Consider the following 22,819-nt stretch of genomic DNA (forward strand, 5'->3'; position numbering starts at 1 on the left):
CGCCATTTTTAAATCCCGGCTAGTTCGAACCCCGTGCAGCGCGGCTACATGCAGCACGGAGTAGCTAGTTTGGACTAGGCTTCCTCATTCCATGAGGAGTACAGCTAGTTCGGATTAGAAGCCTAATCCGAACTAGCTACTCCGTGCCGCGTGTAGCCGCGCGGCACGGGGTTCGAACTAGCCGGGATTTAAAAATGGCGGCACCCGGATTATGCAAATGAAGCCTGGGAAATTCAAATCCCGGGCTTCATTTGCAAGTGCAGTATGCCTACATTACCCTCCTAGTTCGAATTAGGAGGGTAGTGTAGACATACCCACCAAGGCTGTGTCCAGACTCCATGCCTCCGTCGACGGAGGCATGTAGTTTAGCCAGATCGGAAGAGGGAAATGAAGCCGCGATTAAAATAATCGCGGCTTCATTTAAATTTAAATGGCTGCCCCGATCTGCCGATCAGCTGTTTGTCGGCAGATCGGGAGAGTCTGGACGCGATGCCCCGACAAAGAATCCTTTCTTCATCGACACAGGTAAGCCTCGTGAAACCAGGTTTACCTGTGTCGATGAAGAAAGGCTTCTTTGTCGGGGCATCGCGTCCAGACTCTCCAGATCTGCCGACAAACAGCTGATCGGCAGATCGGGGCAGCCATTTAAATTTAAATGAAGCCGCGATTATTTTAATCGCGGCTTCATTTCCCTCTTCCGATCTGGCTAATCTACATGCCTCCGTCGACGGAGGCATGGAGTCTGGACACAGCCAAAGTGTGTGTGTGTGTGTGTGTGTGTGTGTGTCAGTCTCATACACACACACGGGGGGAGAAGTTGTTAGTTCTTTTATTGCTTACAAAGTGAGTTCTTTTTAGTTTGGCTGGTCCATGCATTTCAGAATTTTCATTTCTCTCTTACGCTGACATTTAATTCTTTGGGTAGCGAGTTTTAAAATGCCTAACAACCTGCAGTGGCTGAGGTCATTCACCCTGTGGCAATTGCTGCTCCTGGAAGTAGCTGGCATGTCCCCGCGGCCCCTGACAAAGGCCAGATCAGTGGGTCTCCACGTGCTGTCCTAGTCTGCAGACACCAGACTGCAAGTCCCATTGATCAGACGGGGAACTGTGGCCAGTAGCAGCTGTGGGCTCTGTGCCTGTAGAATGAGGAGCGAGGAATGAGAAGTAATAGTTAATTCAAACTAAGGAGTTAGTTCGAATTAACATTTAACTGCCACGTGTAGCTGTGGGCAGTTAATTTGGACTAAGGGGGATTTAAAAATGGCAGCGCCCGGGAACATGCAAATGAAACCCAGGATATTTAAATCCTGGGCTTCATTTGCAACCCCGGTTGCCCTCATTTGCCTACCTAGCTCGAATTAACGAGCTAGTGTAGACATACCCTAATAGTCCTAGCCTTCACAGCCTCCTCTGGCAAGGAGTTCCACAGGTTGACTACACGCTGTGTGAAGAAGAACGTTCTTTTATTAGTTTTAAACCTGCTACTCATTAACTTCTTTTGGTGTCCTCTAGTTCTTCTATTATGGGAACTAATAAATAACTTTTCTTTATTCACCCACTCCACACCACTCATGATTTTATAGACCTCTATCATATCCCCCCTCAGTCTCCTCTTTTCTAAACTGAAAAGTCCCAGTCGCTTTAACCGCTCCTCATATGGGACCCATTCCAAACCCCTAATCATTTTAGTTGCCCTTTTCTGAACCCTTTCTAAGGCCAAAATATCTTTTTTGAGGTGAGGAGACCACATCTGTACACAGTACTCAAGATGTGGACGTACCATAGTTTTATACAGGGGCAGTAAGATATTCTGTGTCTTATTTTCTATCCCTTTCTTAATAATTCCTAGCATCCTATTTGCCTTTTTGACCGCCGCTGCACTCTGTGTGGAAGTTTTCAGAGAACTGTCCACGATAACTCCAAGATCTTCCCTGATTTGTCATAGCCAAATTAGCCCCCATCATACTGTACGTATAGTTGGGGTTATTTTTCCCGATGTGCGTTACTTTACATTTATCCACATTACATTTCATTTGCCATTTTGTTGCCCAATCACTCAGTTTGTTGAGATCTTTTTATGACTCTGGCCACAGTGCCTGAGCCAGTTGCAAGCCTGCCAGCACCCAGCCAGCAGACCGTGCACCTGGCACACCATGAGCCAGCCACTTGCTGCCCAGCCACCTGGCCCTCCACCGCTCCCCAGGACCAGGCTGGCGGCTCCCAGGAGCCTGCCAGGGGCCGCAAAAGGTGGGCCCCTTCCTGGTCTAGTGCGGAGATCGTGGGCCTCATGGAAGTTTGAGGGGAGACCTCCAATGCCCACGATCTCTGCACTAGGTGCAGGAATGCGGCCGTCTACAGCTGCATGGCTGCCAGCCTGGCCACCAGAGGCCACATGCGCAGGCAGGAGCAGCTGCGCAGCAAAAGTAAATAACTGTGGCAGGCCTATTCCAGAGCCTCCCAACCAGGGACTGACCCGGAGGCCTGCCTGCATTTTGAGGCCCTGGACTGCATTCTGGGGGGTCAGACAGTTTGTGCCCTCCTGGTCATCATCGACCCCGGGGCAAAGGGCCCTGCCACTGACACAGGGGAAGAGGAGGACGACGGCAGCCAGGAGCCTGCAGGGAGTGTGCCCTGCACCCAGGACCCCTGAGCCACACCGGAGAGTCCGTCAGCAGCCTCATCCAAGTCTGGGGAGGCCTCCAATTGTGAGTGACATCATGGTCCCCCTAATCAGGGCTGGGAGGGAGGGGAAGCCCAGAGACCGTGCGAGTCGGCCTTGACGACCACAGAGCAGGTGGCAACCTGTGCATCTGCCGTGCCATCCAGGACATGTGGCCCCAGCTGGGTGCCATGCAGGAGCCCTGGCCTGTTCCCCACATGCGTCTACGCGTGAAGGCACATGACAGGCTCATGACCCCGGGGAGAGACACTGCACACTGCCCTTTCTCCAGATGCCCCCTATACACAGAGGCAGGGCACATCTCCCCTCTTCCCCCCCCCCCCCACACACACTATAGGCAGCACAGGGGCTGGGGTGCAGTCCTGGGCCAGCTCACACTCCCGGGGATAGCACCTGCCATCCTCGCCTTGCAGAGAGGGCTGGATTTCACCCACTGTGTCCCCAAGGAGAACTGACCACTTCTCGTTTCACTGCAGCACCTGCGAGTGCAGGACACACCACCCCGTCTGGACCATCCACCCGCACCCAGGCCAGCAGGCGCACCTGCAACCTGGAGGAGTTCCAGAGGCAGTAGCTGTGGTTGCAGTGATGCCAGGTCCACAGCCAGGAGCAGTGGGTGCAAGAGGATCTGCAGCTGCGGCAGGAGAGCTTGCAGGAGCTGCGGGAACAGGGCCGTGCCCTCCGCGAGCACCTGCAGGCCCTGGCGGACCGATTGTGCCTCCTGCTGCTCCATCCCCTGCAGCTACCCCAGCGATCGCTCCTCCTCCCACCCCTGCTCCCCCTCCTGCTTCTTCTGCACCCCCCCGTCCCTCCTGCACCACCCTCCACACCCACTCCCCCCCAGGAAATCCGAGGCCCCCGCACCTGCAGTGCTGCAAGACGGGAGGGCCAGCAAGACCCCCCAATGCTGAGCTTCCCCTCCCCCTTCCAGCTCCCTCTTCCCAGGTTTCTCCCCCTCCCCCCACCCCAGTTATGTTAAATAAAAAGAGTTTTTTGTGGCAACACGGGTGTTTTTATTGTATATCAGGAAGGGGGGTTAGGGAGGGGAAAGGGGAAGGAGGTGGGAGTGGAATGTAAGGCACATGGCCCCAGTGGGTCACGCCAGGGGGACTTCAGTCCTTGTCTGCCTGGAAGCTCTCCCACACGGCTTCTCGGATGTGGACAGCCCCCCGAAGAGCCTCCCCGCTGGCAGCCGAGCGGGGCTGTGCATATTGGCCAGCCAGGTGGGCAGCCTCTGCCATCCAAGCTGGCAGGAAAGACTCCCCCGTCCTCTCGCATAAATTGTGCAGCACACAGCATGCTGCCACCATGTGCAGAATATCATGCTGGGAGAGGTCGAGGCGGGTGAGGAGGCATCTAAATCATGCTTTCAGTAAGTTGAAGGGCCTCCACCACGATGCGGGCCCTGCTGAGTTTGGCATTGAAAGCCTGCCGGGAGGGGCTGAGATGCCCCGTGTAGGGCTTCATCAGCCAGAGCTGTAGGGGGTAGGCGGCATCTCCCAGCAGGCACGCTGGCATGTCCACGTCCCCGACCCTGAAGTGGTGGTCGGGGAAGAAAGTCCTGGCTTGCAGCCTCTGGAACACAGAGGAGTTGCGGTACACCCTGGCATTGTGTGCCTTGCCGGACCAGCCCACATTGATTTCCATGAACTGGCCCCAGTGGTCAGACACGGCCTGCAGGATCATGGAGAAGTACCTCGTTCTGTTGATGAAGAGGGAGGCCTGGTGGTCCGGGGCACGGATGGGGATGTACGTACCGTCGATTGCCCCCCCCCCCCTGCAGCTAGGGAAGCCCAGGGTACCAAAGCCCTGGATGACCACGTCCAGGTTGGCGAGGCAGACGACTCTGCAGAACAGCACCCTGTCGATGGCCTTCCCCACCTGCAGAGAGAGACACAAAACCGAGGGTCACTGGGGTGCTGGGGTGGCTGGGAGTGCTCGTTCCCCACCACTGCCCCTCGCCCCACTCCCTGGAGCAACCCCCCCTGCAATCCTGGCCACTGCAGGTGGTCTGTAGCGCGGTCAGGACAGACTGAACCCTCCCGGAGAGGGCACTTACACTACCTCCCCCCCCTGTTTTCCCTGGGGCAGCCCATGTCCTCTGTGCAGCCCCCCCTTCTGGCCCAAAGGCTGGTGGGTGCCATACCTGCATGAGCACTGCTCCGATGGTGGATCTCCCCACACCGAACTGGTTCCCCACGGATCGGTAGCTATCCGGCATGGAGAGCTTCCAGAGGGCTATGGCCACCCGCTTGTGGAGGAGGATGGAGGGCCTCATGCCTGTGTCCTGTTGCTGCAGAGCAGGGGCGAGCCACTCGCAAAGCTCCAGGAAGGTGTCCTTCTTTATCCTGAAGTTCTGGGTCCACTGTTGGTCTCCCCAGCACTCCAGGATGATGAGATCCCACCAGTCCCTGCTGGTGTCCAGACGCCAGATGCGGCGGGGCACGCTGGCATCCGGGTGCCGCTCCTCCAGGGCCAGGGGGCTGGCCTGCAGCAGAAGGTGCCAGGCAGCCTCCAGCTATTGCTGCCAGGCTTGCAGCAAGACATTTAACATGAGTACCAGAGTGCCCAGGGGAGGCTCTGGCTCCATGGTGCTGACTGCTGCGGTGTCCCAAACGAGAGCGACCGAAGCAGGTGGGGAGGCAAATGCTTTGCTGTCCCTCAGCGAGGTAGCCAAGCAAGCGGGAAAGCTGAGAACCGGCTGTCCAGAGGGGTCCCTTTAAGCACGAGCCTCAGCTAGCCTCAGACAGCAGCCACACAAAGCAACTACTGACTTGATGCCAGTTTCAGCTGCCCTTAAATGCGATCCAGCATCCAATCAGTGTGGAAACACTATTTCGAAATAGCAAAGTGCTATTTCTAATTAGATTGTGTCAAGATGCGTTATTTCGATTTATCTTATTTCGAATTAAGTAATTTGAAATAAGTTAATTCGAAATAGCGCTGTAGTGTAGACATACCCTAGTAAGACATGATTTCCCTTTACAGAAACCATGTTGACTTTTGTCCAACAAATTATGTTCTTCTACGTCCCTGACAATTTTATTCTTTGCTATTGTTTCAACTAATTTGCCCGGTACTGAAGTTAGACTTACCAGTTTGTAATTGCCAGGATCGCCTCTAGAGCTCTTTTTAAATATTGGTGTCACGTTAGCTACCTTCCAGTCATTAGGTACAGAAGCTGATTTAAAGCATAGGTTACAAACCACAGATAATAGTTCAGCAATTTCCCATTTGAGTTCTTTTAGAACCCTTGGATGAATGCCATCCGGTCCCGGAGATTTGTTAACATTAAGTTTTTCTATTTGTTCCAAAACCTCCTCAGATTCATCACACACAAAGGACAGTGCACATTTAGGAATTTCCCCCTCATCCTCAGCCGAGAAGACTGAAGCAAAGAAATCATTTAGTTTCTCCGCAATGGCTTTATTGTCCTTGATTGCTCCTTTTGTATCTCGATCATCTAGGGGACCCACAGGTTTTTTAGCAGCCTTCCTGCTTCTAATGTACTTAAAAAACATTTTGTTATTTCTTTATGAGTTTTTGGCTAGCTGTTCCTCAAAATCTTTTTTTGCTTTTCTTATTACATTTTTACACTTGATTTGACAGTGTTTATGTTCCTTTCTATTTATCTCACTAGGATTGGATTTCCACTTCCTGAAAGATACCTTTTTGTCCCTCACTGCTTCTTTGACATGGTGGTTAAGCCACGATGACTTTTTTTTAGGTCTCTTACTTTGTTTTTTAATTTGGGGTATACATTTAAGTTGGGCCTCTCTTATGGTGTCTAAGAAGTTTCCATGCAGCTTGCAGGGATTTGGCTCTAGTTATTGTGCCTTTTAATTTCTGTTTAACTAATGACGGAGAATTTAATCTGAGGGTTCGGATGGGGGCCCAAAACCCCTACCAAATCAATTCCAGACACCCTTCTTAAGCAACCAGCTTTATTCAGGAATGTATTCCAGGGCAAAAACCTCCAGGATACTCAGGAGAAAAAAAGTTTCTGCAAAGTTTCTGCAAATGCCCAAACAAAAGGCAAGGTCTTTTGTACTTTCTTACATGGTAATTACCCCCCTTTTACTGACCACTGACAATTGCATGCATACACAGGTCATGCCCCTTTGCACCAAATTCCCTCCAATCATCATTTGTCCCCTCACAGTCCCTTTGCAGGCCTTACAACAGGTTCAAACCAGTTTCACCTGTCCCCTCCTTTTGTATACCTGTGTTCAAGCACGTACCTCTTTACAAAGACCAGACTTTATCAGCAGGGGTCATACTGACAACAGTTAAGTTTATCCTTCACTAACCTCCTCATTTTTGTGGAATTCCCCTTTTTGAAATTAAATGCCAGAGTGCTGGACTGCTGAGGTGTTCTTCCCACCCCAGGAATGTTAAATGTTATTATATTATGGTCACTATTCCCAAGCGATCCTGTAATAGTTCTCCTGGACATGATCTTGCGCTCCGCTCAGGACGAAATCGAGAATTACCTTCCCCTTGTTGGTTCTTATACCAGCTGCTCCAAGAAGCAGTCATTTAAGCCACTGAGAAATTTTATCTCTGCTTCTCTTTCTGAGGTGACATGTACCCAGTCAATATGGGGATAATTAAAATCCCCCATTATTATAGAGTTCTTTATTTTGGTAGCTTCTCTAATCTCCCTCAGCATTTCAATGTCAGTATCACTGTCCTGGTCAGGTGGTCAGTAATATATCCCTACTGCTAATTTCTTATTACACTGGTCTACAATTTTTTAGAAGTTGTCTGCTTCAGAGATATAATGTGTGATTTATTATGTATTTTGATGTGCTGAATTCAAATATGACAATTAAAACAACTGATTTGCTACTGTTTCCAAGATATTTACATTTTTACATTTTACATCTATGTATATTGTGTAGATAGTAGAGATTTAATCATAAATTGTAAACCTAGGTCTTTTCATGTGTTTATGGTTGCTTTATATGATAATGTTTCACTTGTCCTGTTTATGTAACACTTTAAAAATCAGCAAAAGGGTTACATAAATAAAATTTATTATGAAACAAAAGGCAAAAAACTATTATGTACATAGTTCAGTCCTATTCAGTGTCTACTCGGCGCTTCTTGGCTTGTCTCTTGTATTCATTAAATGGAGCGTCTCTTGTCACTGTCCAGCAATAGTCTGCAAGTATTGATGGGCTCCATTTGCCCTGATAGCGTTTCTCCATTGTTGCAATGTCCTGGTGAAATCGCTCGCCGTGCTCGTCGCTCACTGCTCCGCAGTTCGGTGGATAAAAATCTAGATGAGAGTGCAAAAACTGTATCTTTAGTGACATGTTGCAACCAAGGCTTTTGTATGACTTGAGGAGGTTTTCCACCAACAACTTGTAGTTGTCTGCCTTGTTGTTTCCAAGAAAATTTATTGCCACTAACTGGAAGGCTTTCCATGCTGTCTTTTCCTTGCCACGCAGTGCATGGTCAAATGCATCATCTCGAAGAAGTTCACGAATTTGAGGACCAACAAAGACACCTTCCTTTATCTTAGCTTCACTTAACCTTGGAAGTTTTCCACGGAGGAACTTGAAAGCTGCTTGTGTTTTGTCCATGGCCTTGACAAAGTTCTTCATCAGAACCAGCTTGATGTGTAAGGGTGGTAACAAAATCTTCCTTGATTCAACAAGTGGTGGATGCTGAACACTTTTCCTCCCAGGCTCCAATGACTGTCGGAGTGGCCAATCTATCTTGAGGTAGTAGGAATCTTTTGCACGACTATCCTATTCGCAGAGAAAACAACATTACTTTGTGTATCCAGTCTTCAGACCAAGCAAGAGAGCAACAACCTTCAAATCGCCACAAAGCTGCCACTGATGTTGGTCATAGTTTATGCACATCAAAAGTTGTTTCATGTTGTCATAGGTTTCCTTCATATGGACTGCATGACCAACTGCAATTGATGGCAAAACACTGCCATTATGCAGCAAAACAGCTTTAAGACTCGTCTTCGATGAATCAATGAACAGTCTCCACTCATCTGAATCAATGAACAGTCTCCACTCATCTGGATCGTGAATGATGTTGAGGGCTGCCATCACACCATCGATGTTGTTGCAGGCTACAAGATCACCTTCCATGAAGAAGAATGGGACAAGATCCTTCTGACGGTCACAGAACATGGAAACCCTAACATCACCTGCCAGGAGATTCCACTGCTGGGCTACGTCTACACTGGCCCCTTTTCCGGAAGGGGCATGTAAATTTCATGAGTCGTCGTAGGGAAATCCGCGGGGGATTTAAATATCCCCCGCGGCATTTAAATAAAAATGTCCGCCGCTTTTTTCCGGCTTTTAAAAAAGCCGGAAAAGAGCGCCTACACTGGCCCCGATCCTCCGGAAAAAGCGCCCTTTTCTGGAGGCTCTTATTCCTACTTCGAAGTAGGAATAAGAGCCTCCGGAAAAGGGCGCTTTTTCCGGAGGATCGGGGCCAGTGTAGACGCTCTTTTCCGGCTTTTTTAAAAGCCGGAAAAAAGCGGCGGACATTTTTATTTAAATGCCGCGGGGGATATTTAAATCCCCCGCGGATTTCCCTACGACGACTCATGAAATTTACATGCCCCTTCCGGAAAAGGGGCCAGTGTAGACGTAGCCCTGTAGTCTGGAGCCCAACGGCTCTGCCTTATTCTTGGGTAGTTCCAAATCCCTGACAAGGTCATTCAGTTCACCTTGTGTTATGAGGTGAGGTTCAGAGGAGGAGGATGGGAGAAAATGTGGGTCCTCTGACATTGATGGTTCAGGACCAGAAGTTTCATCCTCATCCTCTCCCTCGTCTGACTCAAGTGAGAATGATTCTGGTGCATCAGGAACCGGCAGTCCTCCTCCGTGGGGTACTGGGTGTACAGCTGATGGAATGTTTGGATAATGCACAGTCCACTTTTTCTTCTTTGACACACCTTTCCCAACTGGAGGCACCATGCAGAAGTAACAATTGCTGGTATGATCTGTTGGCTCTCTCCAAATCATTGGCACTGCAAAAGGCATAGATTTCCTTTTCTTGTTCAACCACTGGCAAAGATTTGTTGCACAAGTGTTGCAGCATATGTGTGGGGCCCACCTCTTGTCCTGATCTCCAATTTTGCAGCCAAAATCAAGGTGATAGACTTTCTTAACCATAGTGGTTATACTGCGCTTTTGTGATGCAAAAGTCACTTCACCACAAACATAGCAGAAGTTATCTGCACTGTTCACACAAGTACGAGGCATCTCTGCTCACTTTGGCTAAACAGAAATGTGTCCCTTTGCAAAATCAAACACTGACAAATGAGAGAGCACGACACTGTATGATTTCTAGAGCTGATATAGGGCAATTTGTTCAGCAGAGTGATGTGAGCTTCGTTATGATTGAATCATCCATGCCTTCTAGGAATAACATGATGCAATTCATATCATGTATGATGCAATACCAGCTTCAGATTGCATCATTCATTGTTTTGCCTAAAAAGCAAGTACTGTCCAAACCCAGTCATAGATTTATTCATAGATCCAGTCAAAGATGTATTTTAGTCATTTCTGGTTTAAATTGAGATCCCTTCCCTTTATAACTCACTTATCCTCCGCCATTCGCAAGTCAAGGGTCGTATATACTGACCCAATAGCATATCTTGAAAACTAGAGTCAATCAACAATTTTAAGCATCATTTTCGTTCTCAGTGACCCAGAATTAGTAAAGTTTGACTACATTAATTTCAGAAGCATTTTGGCTGTAGAGCAGTGTTATTGGAGCATTGAATTACTATCCATAGTGATTCTATTGAAAATGTTGATTCATTTAATATTTTTATTACATTTGATTCTACATTTTCTTTCACATTCAGTGTCACTCTGCCACCCACCCAGCCTGCTCTATCCTTCCGATATATTTTATATCCTGGTATGATTTTGTCCCACAGATTTTCATTGCAGGAGGAGTAACGGTAGTTCGAATTAGGATCTGTAATTCGAACTACCTGCTCCGTGTCGCGTGTAGCCGTGGGCACGGAGTTCGAACTAAGGGGGATTTTAAAATGGCGGCGCCTGAGAAGATGCAAATGAAGCCCAGGGTATTTAAATCCCGGGCTTCATTTGCAACTCTGGTTGCCCTCATTAGACTACCTAGCTCGAACTAACGAGCTAGTATAGCCTTACCCTAATAGATTAGTAAGACATCATTAAAAAATGGAAACTAGCATTCTATGATTCTATGAATTTCCCTTTACAGAAACCCATGTTGACTTTTGCCCAAAAAATTATGTTCTTCGATGTGTCTGACAATTTTATTCTTTACTGTTGCGACAAGGAGTCCTGTGGCACCTTATAAACTCACAGATTTATTGGAGCATAAGCTTTTGTGGGCAAAGACCCATACCATCAGATGCATGTAGTAGAAATTCCAGAGGCAGGTATAAATATACAGGCATAAGAAGAGTTCCAATCAAGAGTAAAGTTAGAGATAATGAGGTCAATTCAGTCAGGGAGGATGAGGCCCACTTCTAGCAGCTGATGTGAACATCAAGGGTGTGTATAAACTATACCCCTCTGTGGGCAGAGGAATGTAAATTAGACACATTGAAAGTGCAAATGAAGCCGTGATTTAAATATCCCACACTTCATTTGCATAGTGGAGGCCGCCACTTTTTCAAAACAGGGCATTTTAAACACCCCCCCCCCCCCGCCAGCAGTTTAGATGGGGATCTTTCAACAATAAATCCCTTTTTTGAAAGATCCTGTACGCCTCAAAAATTGAGGTTTACAGTATGTTTCAAAAAAAGGTTTTATTTTTGAAAAATCCCCATCTAAACTGCTGGGTTTTTTCGAAAAGCCCCATTTTGAAAAAAATGGCAGCTGCCATTATGCAAATGAAGCATGGGATACTTAAATCCCAGCTTCATTTGCAATATTGACATGCCTAATCTACATCCTTTTACCAAAAAAGGGATGGAGTTAAATCACACCCCAAGAGAGAAGAAAGTGTTTATAGTTTGCTAGCCATTCACTATATGGCAGGACCAAATACTGTCTAGACCAGTGGTCCCCAACACAGTGCCAGTGGGAGCCATGGCGCCCGCGGGGGCATTCGTGTGCGCCCGCCAAGTGCTCAGGGCTGGCCTGGCCCCAGGCATGTGGCGCATGCATGGTGCTAGAGCGGGCCCTGGGTGCATGGCGCACAGTGAGCGCTGGCCCCGGGAGCACCGTGGATTGGCCGCCCCCGCTCTGGGCGCGTGGCGCATGGGAGGAGCGCCAGCCCTGGTCCCGGGCGCACGGCACTTGGAGGGGGGTCGCCAGCCCCGGGCGCGCAGTGCTTTGGGGGGGGGCTCTGGTCCCAGGCATGCGGCCCTTGGAGGGGGCCCTGCCCTCTGGCACCCGGTGGGTGAACAGCCATGCCCCCTGGTGCCCGGCAACCTCAAATTGTTGGGGACCACTGGTCTAGACATCCCTGATAGACATTTATCTAACCTACTCTTAAATATCTCTAGAGATGGGGATTCCACAACCTCCCTGGGCAATTTATTCCAGTGTTTGCCCACCTTGACAGGTAGGAACTTTTTCCTAATGTCCAACCTAACCCCCCTTGCTGCAGTTTATGCCCATTGCTTCTTGTTCCATCCCCAGAGGCCAAGATGAACAAGTTTTCTCCCTCCTCCTTATGACACCCTTTTAGATACCTGAAAACGGCTCTCATGTCCCCCTCTCAATCATCTCTTTTCTAAACTAAAAAAACCCAATTCCTTCAGCCTTCCTTCATAGGTCATGTTGTCTAGACCTTTAATTGTTCTCGTTGCTCTTCTCTGGACCCTCTCCAATTTCTCCACATCTTTCTTGAAATGCGGTGCCCAGAACTGGACACAATCCTCCAACTGAGGCCTAACCAGTGCAGAGTAGAGCGGAAGAATGACTTCTCGTGTCTTGCTCACAACACACCTGTTAATGCAGCCCAGAATCATATTTGCTTTTTTTGCAACAGCATCACACTGTTGACTCATATTCAGCTTGTGGTCCACTATAACCCCTAGATCCCTTTCTGCCGTTCTCCTTCCTAGACAGTCGCTTCCCATTCTGTGTGTGTGAAACTGATTGTTCCTTCCTAAGTGGAGCACTTTGCATTTCTCTTTATTAAACTTCATCCTGTTTCCCTCAGACCATTTCTCCAATTTGTCCAGGTCATTTTGAATGATGACCCTATCCTCCAGAGCAGTTGCAACCCCTCCCAGTTTGGTATCATCTACAAACTTAATAAGCGTATTTTCTATGCCAATATCTAAATTGTTGATGAAGATATTGTACAGAGCCAATCCCAAAACAGATCCCTTCAGAACCCCACTTGTTATATCTTTCCAGCAGGATTGTGAACTGTTAATAACTACTCTCTGAGTACGGTTATCCAGTCAAAATGATGGTGTCAAATCTCCCTGGACACAGAGAATATTTAAATGTAGCCATCCTGCAACAAAAAAACTTCAGACTTAAAAGAGAAACTGCTGAGCTACAGTTCATCTGCAAATTTGACACCATCAGTTTAGGATTAAACAAAGACTGTGAATGGCTAGCCAACTAGAAAAGCAGTGTTCAAACCTCCACATCAGCTGCTTACTCTTGATTGGTACTCTTTTCTTATGCCTGTACATTTATACCTGCCTCTGGAATTTCCACTACATGCATCTGACAAAGTGGATCTTTGCCCACGAAACTTATGCTCCAATACATCTGTGAGTCTATAAGGTGCCACAGGACTCCTTGCTGCTTTTGCAGATCCAGACTAACACTGCTACCCCTCTGACTTTTTACTATTGTTTCAACTAATTTGCGTGGTACTGTCGTTAGACTTACCAGTCTGTGATTGCCAAGATCGCCTCTGGAGCCCTTTTAAAATATTGGTGTGACATTAGCTATTTTCCAGTCATTGGTACAGACTCTGATTTAAAGGATAGGTTACCAACCACAGTTCATAGTTCCACAGTCTCCCATTTGAGTTCTTTCAGAACTCTTGAGTAAATGCCATCTGGTCCCCATGACCTGTTACTGTTCAGTTTATCCAAAACTTCCTCTAATGACACTTCAATCTGGGACAATTCCTCACAATTGTCACCTAAAAAGGATGGGTCAGGTTTGGAAATCTCCCCAATATGCTCAGCCCATTTAGTTTCTCTGCAATGACTTTCTCATCTTTAAGTGCTTCTTTTGTAACTCCATCATCCCAGGGCCCCTCTGGCTGTTTAGCAGCTTTCTGCTTCTGCTGTACTTAATAAACATTTTGTTGTTACCTTTGGAGTTGTTGGCTAGCTGTTCTTCAAACTCCTTTTTCATTTTTCTGATTACATGTTTACGCTTAATTTGGCAGTGTTCATACTCCTCACTAGGATTTGACTTACCTCAAGGGTCCAGTATTTGCTCCTCCTTCACCAGGCAACCTCTCTCTCCAAACTCCCTGTTTGCTGCCTCTGTTTGCAAAGCTCCCTGGTCACTTACTCTCCGGCTTTATAAAGCCCTGGCCTTCCTGATAGCACCACCTCCTGACTAAGGCTCAACCAATGAACAGAGATTTCAAACCTTGTTTGGAAGTTCACAGCTTCCAATTGTTGGCCACAGAACATGGTCCTTCAAACAAAAAGACAGACAAAAACTCCACACAAAGCAAGTAACCCCCAAGCACACACCACAGACATCCACTTCTCTCAAGAGTCCTGTATTTGCTCCTTCTTCCCCTGGAGAATTCCCTCTCCAAACTCCCTGTTAGCTGCCCCTGTTCTCAAAGCTTGGCTCTAATCATATCACTTAGGCAGGAGAGTTCAAGAAATTGTGCTGCTTTCTCCAGCAGCTTCGCACACAATCTTCAGCAAACCTGAAAGTAAAATAATTATCAAGCACACACACACCACCCCTACTTGCTGCATTTCTCGGAAAGCTTTCAGTCACAGAACACCACCGTCCTAGAGACCAGGGGCCCATATGCGCCAAACCAGGCCACTTTTTCAGGGACAGGAATTTTGCTGAGATAAAAGCAAAGGATCTAGAGATAACAAACCTGTGTGAAGAGGAGGACACTCTAGAATGTGTTTACAAAACTGGCTTTGCTTCTTTGTTTGCTTTAAAATGTGTATTTGGGTCACTAAAACGTGTGAACTCACCTTGAATTTGCCCAATTGTTTCAGCTGGATTTTTTGCTCAAACTAGTCAAAATGTTTTGATTCAAAATAATTTTTCCTTTCAAAATTTACTTTCAATTTCTTTCTTTCTTTAAACGGTAAAATAACCTAAAAATGGAAAAAACCACCGTGTTCTAAATGAATTGTATTCTTTGCTTGTTTTTAATTATTTCACCATTGCTCTTTCAGGAAACCTTTTCTCCCTGAGTTACGTAAGAGCAGGGAGCACTCAGTAAGCCCTTGGGGAACTGGAACAGCTGAGCCAGCAATTTCTTAAAGAGGAGGAGGAAGAGGGTAGAAACCCAGCTGAAAGACCTCCTGAGATTGCCAGAACTGGAGTCTGGGAGCAGATACTCGACCTCTTCATCTCATTTTTGCAAAAATTACTAGATCAGCCTGTTGATGTGCTAAATAGCCATAAAAAAAGGGGGGGATGGAGAATAAGATGGAGAATATCTTATTGCCCTTTACATAAAATAAGCGGTAGGGGTTGCCAAATGAAATTGATAGGTAGCAGGGTATTTTTTTTAAAGGCAGTATCTTCACACAATGCACAACCAATCCGTGGAACTCCTAGCCAGAAGATGTTGTGTAGTCCAAGACTATAACTGGGTTCCAAAAAGAACTAGATACATTCATGGAGGTTTTGTTCATCAAAGGCTCTTAGCCAGGATGGGCAGGAATGGTGTTCCTAACCGCTGCTTGTCAGAGGCTGGAAATGGGTGACAGGAGAGGGATCACTTGATTACCTGTTCACTCCCTCTGGGGCATCTGGCATTGGCTCTGTGGGCAGACAGGACACTGGGCTGCATGGGCCTTTGGTCTGACACAGGGTGGCCGTTGCTATGTGATATGTTTAGCGAATGTGAAGGCGAGAGCTAGTTTTGCCGATACAATGTACATGTAAAGCAATGCTCTTTGGCCGCCCTTCCTAGCCTGCAGTCAACATCAAGCAGCTAGAACTATGGCCTTTCTGTCTGACCGTGACGTGAAGAGGCCTCTCCGGGAGCCTCTGTGAGACTGGCTCTTGCCTGCCCATCACAGAGGTGGGCCATAATTTTTGCAGAGAGGCCACTCCAAGAGTGTTGGTAAGCACATTCCTCTGATATTAAGGGAAGGGCTGGGGGCAGAGGTTGGGTGCAGCAGAGGTGCAGGGATGTAGCAGGGGAAGCAGTGTCTGGGATGGAGTTTGGGTGCAGCCCCAGGTCAAGGGAGCTGCAAGAGCAGCTGGCGGTCCAGAAGTTGTGGGCTACAGCCTGTGGCATGTTGGGAGACGTGCCTGGTTCCTGCCAGGACAGGCCTTCTGCCCCAGGTGTGCGCGCAGGCTGCAGGCAGAGAGGAGGCTGCAGGGCCGTGACCCTGCTCTACGGTCTGCACAGACCAGAGCCTGTTCCTGGAGCTGTCAGAGTGGGGCCGGTCTGAGGTGACACACACTGACACAACACGCAGGGCACATAAAGGAACACACTGACACGACGCAGAGCACACAAGGGGACGTGCTGATACACAGCACACACTGACATGCAACGCAGAGCACACAAAGGAACACACCGACACACAACACAGAGCACAAAGCACCCTCAGGCCCAGTCTCCCCGAGCTGTGTAAAAAGTCACAAGCTTCCCCTACCCTGAACAACCTCTCGCTGGGCCAGTGAACGGGGGTGGAGGGGTTTCCAAATGGCTCAGCAGCTTCCTGCCCAGGCTCTCAGAGATGCGGCCCTTGCATACAGAAGGCTGCAGAATCCCCCATCACGTCCCGCATGTGGGGCCAGGGCTGCTCCGGCGAGTGAGGGACCCCAGCTGAGCTGAGGCAGGAGGCTGCATCCGGCCAGGGCACTTGTCGCTGAGCGTGGGCGTGAGGGAATGTTGGGGGGCGGGGATGGGCTGGTCTGAGGGCTCAGTACAAGGCCTGGCAGTGGTGAGGCTGCTTTTCACAGGGGCAGTGGAGCAGGAAGATTTCAACAGCACAGAGCAGCCGGGGGCCTGTCAGGTGCAGGCCTCACCCCTGGGCTCTGCCCAGGTTCAAGCTCCTGGGGAGTGTGGCAGGGACTCTGAGGTAAAAGTCCTCAGAGCCAAGTGAGAGCTGCCACGGAGCCAGCTCCCGAACCGACTAGAAACCGGAGCCCCCATTCACGTCCTAGGCAGAAAGAAAGGAGCTGGACACGAGTGTGTGTGTGTAACCCACACACCTAGTGTGGTTACTGAGCAATGCAGTGGCCCCGAGCCCACAGCAACAGCTAAGCTCAAGAGACCTCTACAGCAGGGGCTGGGAGCCAGCTGGCTTTTAGCTCAGAGGGTCAAATCCATGCAGAGACAGCAGGGACACAAACGCCAGCTCAGTGCAGGTCTCTGTCTCTGTCACACACACACACACACACACACACACACACGGGACAGTGACAGGAGGGAAAAGAGAAACTCGCCTGCAGGGGACACTCCGAGCCTGTAGCTGCTGCTGGGGCAGAGACCGGAGGGCAGAGGGAGCAGAAACCAAGCAGAGGGCAGCTGGTGACCCAACCACTCAGAGACGTGTGTGTTGTGCAGGATACAGATACAAAACCAGAGAGGAAATGTGGAAACAGCACAGTGTAGCTACCACCACCCTTCCGCTGTCGCATTGCAGGTATCCGGGCAAGAGAGACCAGACTGTGCAGCTCCATGTCATGGAATCATAGAACCATGGAGCTGGAAGAGATCTCCGGAGGTCAGCAGGTCCAGCCCCTGCCCAAGGCAGAACCAATCCAGACAAATTCAACCCAGCCAGGACCTTCTCAAGCTGAGATTTAAAAACCTCTAGGGATGGAAAATCCACCACTTCCCTAGGGAACCCATCCCAGTGCTTCACCACTCTCTTAAGGAAAGAGTTTTTCCTAATAGCCAACCTAGACCTTTCCCACTGTAATTTGAGACCATTGCTCCTTGTTCTGTCAACCATCACTACTGGGAACAACCTCTTTCCATCCTCTTTGGAACCTCCCTTCAGGAAGTTGAAGGCTGCTCTCAAATCCCCCCTCACTCTTCTCTTCTGCAGACTAAACAAACCCAAATCCCTCAGCCTCTCCTCATAGGTCATGCGCTCCAGCCCACTCATCAGTTTAGTCACCCTACACTGGACCCTCTCCAATGCGTCCACTTCCTTTCTACAGTGGGGGGAGGAAGGGGCCAGAACCGAACACAATATTCCAGATGTGGTCTCAACAGAGTCCAATAAAGGGGAATAATCATTTCTCCAGATCTGCTGGCAATGCTCCTCCTAATGCACCCTAATATGCCATTAGCCTTCCTGGCTACAAGAGCGCCCTGTTGACTCATCTCCAGCTTCTCATCCACTGTAACCCCAGTTCCTTTTCTGCAGAACTAGTACATAGCCAGTTGGTCCCCAACTGTACCAATGCTCGGGATTATTCCATCCCAAGGGCAGGACTCTACACTTGTCCTTGTTGAACCTCATCAGATTTCTTTTGGCCCAATCCTCTAATCTGTTTAGGTCACTCTGGACCCTATCTCTGCCCTCCAGCGTATCTACCTCTCCCCCTAGCTTAGTGTCGTCTGCAAACTTGCTGGAGGTGCAATCTATCCCCTCAGCCAGGTCATTAATAAAGATGTTGAACGAAACCGGTCCAAGAACAGATCCATGGGGCACTCACTGGAAACCGACCACCATCCTGACATTGAGAACCAATCCAGACAAATTCAACCCAGCCAGGGCTTTGTCAAGCTGAGATTTAAAAACCTCACTACCGGCTAGGCCTGACAGTCTAGCCAGCTTTCTATCCATTTTACCGTCCATTTATCCAATCCACATTCCCTTAACTTGTTGGCAAGAATATTGTGGAAGACCGTATCAAAAGCCTTGCTAAAGTCAATGTACCATATATACCGGCGTACAAGACAACTTTTGATGTTAAAAAACATCCCCCAAAAATCGGGGGTCGTCTTATACGCCGGTTATACAGGCGGCGGGGCATCCCAGGCGCGCCTAGGCTGCCCCGCCGCCCGAGCCCCTCCGCGGCTTTGCAAAGCCTCGGGGGAAGCCAGTGGCGGGGGCTGTCCCGCCCAGTCGCCTTATACGCCGGAAAATATGGTATATCACATCCACTGACTTTCCCACGTCCACAGAGCCAGTTACCTCATCATAGAAGCTAATCAGATTGGTCAGGCATGACTTGCCCTTCATTAATCCATGTTGACTATTCCTGATCACTTCCCCCTCTCCCAAGTGCCTCAACATGGATTCCTTCAGGATCCCCTCTATGGGTATGTCTACACTACCCCGCTAGTTCGAACTAGCGGGGTAATGTATGCATACCGCACTTGCTAATGAAGCCCGGGATTTGAATTTCCCGGGCTTCATTAGCATAAGCGGGGAGCCGCCATTTTTAAATCCCCGCTGCTTCGAACCCCGTGTAGCGCGGCTACACGGGGCTCGAACTAGGGTAGTTCGGACTAGGGTCCTATTCCGAACTACCGGTACACCTCGTGAAACGAGGTGTACCGGTAGTTCGGAATAGGCACCCTAGTCCGAACTACCTAGTTCGAGCCCCGTGTAGCCGCGCTACACGGGGTTCGAAGCAGCGGGGATTTAAAAATGGCGGCTCCCCGCTTATGCTAATGAAGCCCGGGAAATTCAAATCCCGGGCTTCATTAGCAAGTGCGGTATGCATACATTACCCCGCTAGTTCGAACTAGCGGGGTAGTGTAGACATACCCTATGATATTTCCAGGGACTGAGGTAAGGCTGACTGGTCTGTAGTTCCCTGGATTGTCCTACTTCCCTTTTTAAAAGATGGGCACTACATTTGCCTATCTCCAATCAGCCAGGATCTCTCCCAATCGCCATGAGTTTTCAAAGATAATGTCCACACTGAGCACTCAAAAAACGGGGCCCGAAGCTGAAGACCTGTTGAATGCCCAGGAGATACCCATGGTTCACCCTGTCGAACTCCAGGGACAGGAGGATGAATGACGGACAGTCCCTACACCCAAGCTCCAAGAGATCCCAGAAGAACTATAAATTATCAAAGATGCTGTGGCCCGGGATTTTGTTGGTCTGGTTGGGGGGGATCATGTCCACCAGCATGGACTGCAGTTGCAACAAGATGGCCTTTTCTATGACCTTTTAGTCTGTACTGATGAGCAAGACGAGACGCCAATTCCGAAGGTCACGGAGGTCCCCCTTCTTCGGCAAAAAGGTGAGCGCACCTCACATGCACTAGAGGAAGGACCCTGCTTGCCAAGGACTTGGCCCAGATGGTGACATGTGCACGAGACGGAGGGAATCTTCATGGGAATGAGACAGAGGGAATGTTCATGGGAATGAGACGGAGGGCTTCCGCGAACTCGGCCAGAGTGAGAGGCAGCTCTAGCCGGAGGCCATTGGAGGACCTGGGCATACGGGTGGACCTACCTCCGTCCTGCCCTTCCTCCAATGGACCTGGATCCCTGTGACTCTGCAGGAGACCTATGCTACTGCTAGGTACGCGCTGAGGGGGAGGAGGGAAGGGGACAGCATGGAAGTAGACATGCCCGGATTAGCGTGTTTCAGGCTGGAGTGCCTGCTGATCCAGCAGCAGTGAACTGCTGCCTCTAGGGCCCTGGGCCAGAGCACAGTGGAGTGGGCAGTCCTGTGCCACCCCCCCCACCACCACCACCACCTACCGCTTGGGTTTTAGCCTCCCCCTCTCCACCATTGCCGGCGAGCTTCCTGCAACCCTCATGAGCCAGGAAGCCTGAATTGTGTAGATTATTTACAGACTGACTTCCTGCAGACACACCCTATGCCAGAGCTGGGCCTTGATAACCTCCTGGGCCTTATCAACTGTTTGCTGGCTGCCCCACCCTGATCAAGAGCTGGGCCTTCCTAAACCGAGGCTTGGCAGCCTGCCCTGAACTGCGGCCTGGCCCCTGACTGTCATTTGCCGGCCTGTCCGAAACCAGGTTATTGTTCACATTTGTCACCCTGCCCTGAGGCAAGAGTGGGGACCCCGGACTGCTCATCGGATGTTAATTCCCCCCAGAGACTGAGCCTGGTGTAGTTGGGTGGAGTGGCCACCCACTGACCCCGAAGCGGACGCATCCCTCCCGCAGCTGACTAGCTTACACATGGTGGAGAACGTGGGCACTGAGCCAACTCCTGACAGCCAGGGGATTAGCCACACCTCGTTAGAAAGAAAGAAAGAAAGAAAGAAAGAAAGAAAGAAAGAAAGAAAGAAAGAAAGAAAGAAAGAAAGAAAGAAAGAAAGAAAGAAAGAAAGAAAGAAAGAAAGAATAAATATTTATATATATCAATCTGGAGAAAATGGATCTGGAAAAAAAATGTAAGCATTGGATGGAGAGCCAGCAGAAACAGCACCAGCAGCAGGAGCAGCAGCGACAGTCCTTGCAAAGGCCGGCTACTCAACAGCAGGAACTCCAGCTACAAGGATTCCAGCAGCTGGCCGCCCTATCGGTCCAACCCGACCGACCAACCCCAGGGGCTACTGGAGAGCTGCCGCAGCTCACCGCACCCATACGGCTTGCTAAAATGATTAGGGGTTTGGAGCAGGTCCCATATGAGAAGAGGTTAAAGCAACTGGGACTTTTCAGTTTAGAAAAGAGGAGACTGAGGGGGGATATGATAGAGGTCTATAAAATCATGAGTGGTGTGGAGAGGGCGGATAAAGAAAAGTTATTTATTAGTTCCCTAAATAGAAGAACTAGAGGACACCAAATGAAGTTAATGGGTAGCAGGTTTAAAACTAATAAAAGAAAGTTCTTCTTCACACAGCGTGTAGTCAACCTGTGGAACTCCTTGCCAGAGGAGGCTGTGAAGGCTAGGACTAGAACAGAGTTTAAAGAGAAGCTAGATAATTTCATGGAGGTTAGGTCCATAAAAGGCTATTAGCCAGGGGATAGAATTGATGTCCCTGGCCTCTGTTTGTCAGAGACTGGAGAGGGATGGCAGGAGACAAATCGCTTGATCATTGTCTTCGGTCCATCCTCTCTGGGGCACCTGGTGCTGGCCACTGTCGGTAGACAGGATACTGGGCTAGATGGACCTTTGGTCTCACCCAGTGCGGCCATTCTTGTGCTAAGATGGGGACTGACGATGACTCAGAAGCTTTTTTGGGGACCTTTGAACGGGTGGCACTGGCCGCTGGCTGGCTGCTAGAGCCATGGGCTATGCTTCCGACCCCCTACCTCGTGGGAACTTCCAGACCGCAAATCAAGGGCTTCCTACTGGGGAGGCCCAAGACTATGGATGCGTAAAAGCCGCAATCCTGGACCCCCTGAGACTTTTCAGCAGCGCCACGGGGTGGTAACTATCCAGCTGGGGCCCGACCCAGGGCAGTCGCCCTCACCATTGGAAGCCTCGCTCGACGGTGGCTGTGCCCGGAGCAGAAGTCCATCGAGGAAATTGTGGCTCAAATTCCTTTAAAGCAGTTTCTCCAAACCCTCCCAATGCAAAGCCAAGCGTAGGAAGCCTAGTCCGAACTACCTAGTTCATGCTGCGTGTAGCCGTGCGGCACGGGGTTCAAACCAGCCGGGATTTAAAAATGGCGGCGCCCGGCTTATGCAAATGAAGCCCGGGAAATTCAAATCCCGGGCTTCATTTGCAAGTGCGGTATGCCTACATTACCCTCCTAGTTCGAACTAGCGGGGTAGTGTAGACATACCCAGATGTCCCAGAGACATTGTGGGCAGCCCACGTGAATGAAGTGGGGTTGCTAGCCTTTGCAACACCAGTGCAAGTAATATACAAACACAACAAGCCTTTCCTGAGGGTACCCCAGTATCCATTGTCTAGGGAGGCAGAAGAGGGCATTAAGCCTGTAATCTCTTTCCTCCTTGAACAAGGGATACTTGTTTATACAACTTCACCATGTGATACACCTATACTACCTGTGAAAAAGGAGGAAAAATTTGACAGACAGGGTAAGCAAATCTATAAGAGCCATTAACAAGTTTGTAATCCCTAGATTTCCAGTAGTGCCTAACCCT

The 22,819-nt window shown here is 49.4% G+C and overlaps 2 protein-coding genes across 3 annotated transcripts in view; both read right to left on the minus strand.

Annotated features, from left to right (window-relative positions):
* The window catches only part of LOC102447044 (uncharacterized), a 29,865-nt gene extending 15,231 nt beyond the window's left edge, over positions 1-14,634 (minus strand). For both annotated transcript variants that reach the window (XM_075916926.2, XM_075916927.2), the window contains exon 1: positions 14,064-14,634. The gene's annotated coding sequence lies outside the window, so the exon portion shown is untranslated. The remainder of the gene's footprint in view (positions 1-14,063) is intronic.
* Positions 1-22,819, minus strand: part of LOC102445749 (stonustoxin subunit alpha-like) — a 79,124-nt gene that overhangs the window by 28,774 nt on the left and 27,531 nt on the right. The gene's annotated exons all lie outside the window — the stretch shown is intronic.

Source organism: Pelodiscus sinensis, chromosome 2 (assembly GCF_052426305.1).
Source record: "Pelodiscus sinensis isolate ZL-2025 chromosome 2, ASM5242630v1, whole genome shotgun sequence".
NCBI lineage: Eukaryota > Metazoa > Chordata > Testudines > Trionychidae > Pelodiscus > Pelodiscus sinensis.